Below are 6,421 nucleotides of genomic sequence, written 5' to 3' on the forward strand. Positions count from 1 at the left end.
AAACCCTTAGCCGGGCTCCAGCACTCACCATTCTCTAACCCTAACCCTAGCTCCAGCCTTAACCCTATCTCCAGCCATAGCCCAGGCTGCGGCCGTAACCCGACCTCCAGACTTAACCCTAGCCCCCAGCTGAAATCCGGCTGCTGCGCAAGCCACAGCGCCGGCCCCGCAATAAGCCGAAACCCTTAGTCGGGCTCCAGCACTTACCATTCTCTAACCCTAACCCTAGCTCCAGCCTTAACCCTATCTCCAGCCATAGCCCAGGCTGCGGCCTTAACCCGACCTGCAGACTTAACCCTAGCTCCCAGCTGAAATTCGGCTGCTGCGCAAGCAACAGCGCCGGCCCCGCAATAAGCCGAAACCCTTAGCCGGGCTCCAGCACTTACCATTCTCTAACCCTAACCCTAGCTCCAGCCTTAACCCTATCTCCAGCCATAGCCCAGGCTGCGGCCTTAACCCTATCTCCAGACTTAACCTAGCTCCCAGCTGAAATCCGGCTGCTGCGCAAGGCACAGCGCCGGCCCCGCAATAAGCCGAAACCCTTAGCCGGGCTCCAGCACTGACCATTCTCTAACCCTAACCCTAGCTCCAGCCTTAACCCTATCTCCAGCCATAGCCCAGGCTGCGGCCTTAACCCTATCTCCAGACTTAACCCTAGCTCCCAGCTGAAATCCGGCTGCTGCGCAAGCCACAGCGCCGGCCCCGCAATAAGCCGAAACCCTTAGCCGGGCTCCAGCACTTACCATTCTCTAACCCTAACCCTAGCTCCAGCCGTAACCCTATCTCCAGCCATAGCCCAGGCTCCGGCCTTAACCCTATCTCCAGACTTAACCCTAGCTCCCAGCTGAAATCCGGCTGCTGCGCAAGCCACAGCGCCGGCCCCGCAATAAGCCGAAACCCTTAGCCGGGCTCCAGCACTTACCATTCCCAAACCCTAACCCTAGCTCCAGCCTTAACCCTATCTCCAGCCATAGCCCAGGCTGCGGCCTTAACCCTATCTCCAGACTTAACAATAGCTCCCAGCTGAAATCTGGCTGCTGCGCAAGCCACAGCGCCGGCCCCGCAATAAGCCGAAACCCTTAGTCGGGCTCCAGCACTTACCATTCTCTAACCCTAACCCTAGCTCCAGCCTTAACCCTATCTCCAGCCATAGCCCAGGCTGCGGCCTTAACCCGACCTCCAGCCCGAACCCTAGCTCCCAGCTGAAATCCGGCTGGTGCGCAAGCCACAGTGCCGGCCCCGCAATAAGCCGAAACCCTTAGCCGGGCTCCAGCACTTACCATTCTCTAACCCTAACCCTAGCTCCAGCCTTAACCCTATCTCCAGCCATAGCCCAGGCTGCGGCCTTAACCCTATCTCCAGACTTAACCCTAGCTCACAGCTGAAATCCGGCTGCTGCGCAAGCCACAGCGCCGGCCCCGCAATAAGCCGAAACCCTTAGCCGGGCTCCAGCACTTACCATTCTCTAACCCTAACCCTAGCTCCAGCCGTAACCCTATCTCCAGCCATAGCCCAGGCTGCGGCCTTAACCCTATCTCCAGACTTAACCCTAGCTCCCAGCTGAAATCCGGCTGCTGCGCAAGCCACAGCGCCGGCCCCGCAATAAGCCGAAACCCTTAGCCGGGCTCCAGCACTTACCATTCCCAAGCCCTAACCCTAGCTCCAGCCTTAACCCTATCTCCAGCCATAGCCCAGGCTGCGGCATTAACCCGACCTCCAGCCCCAACCAAAGTTCCCAGCTGAAATCCGGCTGCTGCGCAAGCCACAGCGCCGGCCCCGCAATAAGCCGAAACCCTTAGCCGGGCTCCAGCACTTACCATTCTCTAACCCTAACCCTAGCTCCAGCCTTAACCCTATCTCCAGCCATAGCCCAGGCTGCGGCCTTAACCCGACCTCCAGCCCCAACCCTAGCTCCCAGCTGAAATCCGGCTGCTGCGCAAGCCACAGCGCCGGCCCCGTAATAAGCCGAAACCCTTAGCCGGGCTCCAGCACTTACCATTCTCGAACCCTAACCCTAGCTCCAGCCTTAACCCTATCTCCAGCCATAGCCCAGGCTGCGGCCTTAACCCGACCTCCAGACTTAACCCTAGCTCCCAGCTGAAATCCGGCTGCTGCGCAAGCCACAGCGCCGGCCCCGCAATAAGCCGAAACCCTTAGCCGGGCTCCAGCACTTACCATTCTCTAACCCTAACCCTAGCTCCAGCCTTAACCCTATCTCCAGCCATAGCCCAGGCTGCGGCCTTAACCCGACCTCCAGCCCCAACCGTAGCTCCCAGCTGAAATCCGGCTGCTGCGCAAGCCACAGCGCCGGCCCCGCAATAAGCCAAAACCCTTAGCCGGGCTCCAGCACTTGCCCCAGCACGAACCCTAACCCTAGCTCCAGCCTTAACCCTACCTCCAGCCATAGCCCAGGCTGCGGCCTTAACCCGACCTCCAGCCCTAACCCTAGCTCCCAGCTGAAATCCGGCTGCTGCGCAAGCCACAGCGCCGGCCCCGCAATAAGCCGAAACCCTTAGCCGGGCTCCAGCACTTACCATTCCCTAACCCTAACCCTAGCTCCAGCCTTAACCCTATCTCCAGCCATAGCCCAGGCTGCGGCCTTAACCCTATCTCCAGACTTAACCCTAGCTCCCAGCTGAAATCCGGCTGCTGCGCAAGCCACAGCGCCGGCTCCGCAATAAGCCAAAACCCTTAGCCGGGCTCCAACACTTACCATTCTCTAACCCTAACCCTAGCTCCAGCCTTAACCCTATCTCCAGCCATAGCCCAGGCTGCGGCCTTAACCCTATCTCCAGCCCTAACCCTAGCTCCCAGCTGAAATCCGGCTGCTGCGCAAGCCACAGCGCCGGCCCCGCAATAAGCCGAAACCCTTAGCCGGGCTCCAGCACTTACCATTCTCTAACCCTAACCCTAGCTCCAGCCTTAACCCTATCTCCAGCCATAGCCCAGGCTGCGGCCGTAACCCGACCTCCAGACTTAACCCTAGCTCCCAGCTGAAATCCGGCTGCTGCGCAAGCCACAGCGCCGGCCCCGCAATAAGCCGAAACCCTTAGCCGGGCTCCAGCACTTACCATTCTCTAACCCTAACCCTAGCTCCAGCCTTAACCCTATCTCCAGCCATAGCCCAGGCTGCGGCCTTAACCCTATCTCCAGACTTAACCCTAGCTCACAGCTGAAATCCGGCTGCTGCGCAAGCCACAGCGCCGGCCCCGCAATAAGCCGAAACCCTTAGTCGGGCTCCAGCACTTACCATTCTCTAACCCTAACCCTAGCTCCAGCCTTAACCCTATCTCCAGCCATAGCCCAGGCTGCGGCCTTAACCCGACCTCCAGCCCGAACCCTAGCTCCCAGCTGAAATCCGGCTGGTGCGCAAGCCACAGTGCCGGCCCCGCAATAAGCCGAAACCCTTAGCCGGGCTCCAGCACTTACCATTCTCTAACCCTAACCCTAGCTCCAGCCTTAACCCTATCTCCAGCCATAGCCCAGGCTGCGGCCTTAACCCTATATCCAGCCCCAACCGTAGCTCCCAGCTGAAATCCGGCTGCTGCGCAAGCCACAGCGCCGGCCCCGCAATAAGCCGAAACCCTTAGCCGGGCTCCAACACTTACCATTCTCTAACCCTAACCCTAGCTCCAGCCTTAACCCTATCTCCAGGCATAGCCCAGGCTGCGGCCTTAACCCTATCTCCAGCCCTAACCCTAGCTCCCAGCTGAAATCCGGCTGCTGCGCAAGCCACAGCGCCGGCCCCGCAATAAGCCGAAACCCTTAGCCGGGCTCCAGCACTTACCATTCTCTAACCCTAACCCTAGCTCCAGCCTTAACCCTATCTCCAGCCATAGCCCAGGCTGCGGCCGTAACCCGACCTCCAGACTTAACCCTAGCTCCCAGCTGAAATCCGGCTGCTGCGCAAGCCACAGCGCCGGCCCCGCAATAAGCCGAAACCCTTAGCCGGGCTCCAGCACTTACCATTCTCTAACCCTAACCCTAGCTCCAGCCTTAACCCTATCTCCAGCCATAGCCCAGGCTGCGGCCTTAACCCTATCTCCAGACTTAACCCTAGCTCCCAGCTGAAATCCGGCTGCTGCGCAAGACACAGCGCCGGCCCCGCAATAAGCCGAAACCCTTAGCCGGGCTCCAGCACTTACCATTCCCTAACCCTAACCCTAGCTCCAGCCTTAACCCTATCTCCAGCCATAGCCCAGGCTGCGGCCTTAACCCTATCTCCAGCCCCAACCGTAGCTCCCAGCTGAAATCCGGCTGCTGCGCAAGCCACAGCGCCAGCCCCGCAATAAGCCGAAACCCTTAGCCGGGCTCCAGCACTTACCATTCTCTAACCCTAACCCTAGCTCCAGCCTTAACCCTATCTCCAGCCATAGCCCAGGCTGCGGCCTTAACCCGACCTCCAGCCCCAACCCTAGCTCCCAGCTGAAATCCGGCTGCTGCGCAAGCCACAGCGCCGGCCCCGCAATAAGCCGAAACCCTTAGCCGGGCTCCAGCACTTACCATTCTCTAACCCTAACCCTAGCTCCAGCCGTAACCCTATCTCCAGCCATAGCCCAGGCTCCGGCCTTAACCCTATCTCCAGACTTAACCCTAGCTCCCAGCTGAAATCCGGCTGCTGCGCAAGCCACAGCGCCAGCCCCGCAATAAGCCGAAACCCTTAGCCGGGCTCCAGCACTTACCATTCCCAAACCCTAACCCTAGCTCCAGCCTTAACCCTATCTCCAGCCATAGCCCAGGCTGCGGCCTGAACCCGACCTCCAGACTTAACCCTAGCTCCCAGCTGAAATCCGGCTGCTGCGCAAGCCACAGCGCCGGCCCCGTAATAAGCCGAAACCCTTAGCCGGGCTCCAGCACTTACCATTCTCTAACCCTAACCCTAGATCCAGCCTTAACCCTATCTCCAGCCATAGCCCAGGCTGCGGCCTTAACCCTACCTCCAGACTTAACCCTAGCTCCCAGCTGAAATCCGGCTGCTGCGCAAGCCACAGCGCCGGCCCCGCAATAAGCCGAAACCCTTAGCCGGGCTGCAGCACTTACCATTCTCTAACCCTAACCCTAGCTCCAGCCTTAACCCTATCTCCAGCCATAGCCCAGGCTGCGGCCTTAACCCGACCTCCAGCCCCAACCGTAGCTCCCAGCTGAAATCCGGCTGCTGCGCAAGCCACAGCGCCGGCCCCGCAATAAGCCAAAACCCTTAGCCGGGCTCCAGCACTTGCCCCAGCACGAACCCTAACCCTAGCTCCAGCCTTAACCCTATCTCCAGCCATAGCCCAGGCTGCGGCCTTAACCCTATCTCCAGCCCTAACCCTAGCTCCCAGCTGAAATCCGGCTGCTGCGCAAGCCACAGCGCCGGCTCCGCAATAAGCCAAAACCCTTAGCCGGGCTCCAACACTTACCATTCTCTAACCCTAACCCTAGCTCCAGCCTTAACCCTATCTCCAGCCATAGCCCAGGCTGCGGCCTTAACCCTATCTCCAGCCCTAACCCTAGCTCCCAGCTGAAATCCGGCTGCTGCGCAAGCCACAGCGCCGGCCCCGCAATAAGCCGAAACCCTTAGCCGGGCTCCAGCACTTACCATTCTCTAACCCTAACCCTAGCTCCAGCCTTAACCCTATCTCCAGCCATAGCCCAGGCTGCGGCCTTAACCCTATATCCAGCCCCAACCCTAGCTCCCAGCTGAAATCCGGCTGCTGCGCAAGCCACAGCGCCGGCCCCGCAATAAGCCAAAACCCTTAGCCGGGCTCCAACACTTACCATTCTCTAACCCTAACCCTAGCTCCAGCCTTAACCCTATCTCCAGCCATAGCCCAGGCTGCGGCCTTAACCCTATCTCCAGCCCTAACCCTAGCTCCCAGCTGAAATCCGGCTGCTGCGCAAGCCACAGCGCCGGCCCCGCAATAAGCCGAAACCCTTAGCCGGGCTCCAGCACTTACCATTCTCTAACCCTAACCCTAGCTCCAGCCTTAACCCTATCTCCAGCCATAGCCCAGGCTGCGGCCGTAACCCGACCTCCAGACTTAACCCTAGCTCCCAGCTGAAATCCGGCTGCTGCGCAAGCCACAGCGCCGGCCCGCAATAAGCCGAAACCCTTAGCCGGGCTCCAGCACTTACCATTCTCTAACCCTAACCCTAGCTCCAGCCTTAACCCTATCTCCAGCCATAGCCAGGCTGCGGCCTTAACCCTATCTCCAGACTTAACCCTAGCTCCCAGCTGAAATCCGGCTGCTGCGCAAGCCACAGCGCCGGCCCCGCAATAAGCCGAAACCCTTAGCCGGGCTCCAGCACTTACCATTCTCTAACCCTAACCCTAGCTCCAGCCTTAACCTTATCTCAAGCCATAGCCCAGGCTCCGGCCTTAACCCGACCTCCAGACTTAACACTAGCTCCCAGCTGAAATCCGGCTGCTGCGCAAGCCACA

Source organism: Scleropages formosus, chromosome 16, assembly GCF_900964775.1.
Source record: "Scleropages formosus chromosome 16, fSclFor1.1, whole genome shotgun sequence".
Classification (NCBI taxonomy): Eukaryota; Metazoa; Chordata; class Actinopteri; order Osteoglossiformes; family Osteoglossidae; genus Scleropages; species Scleropages formosus.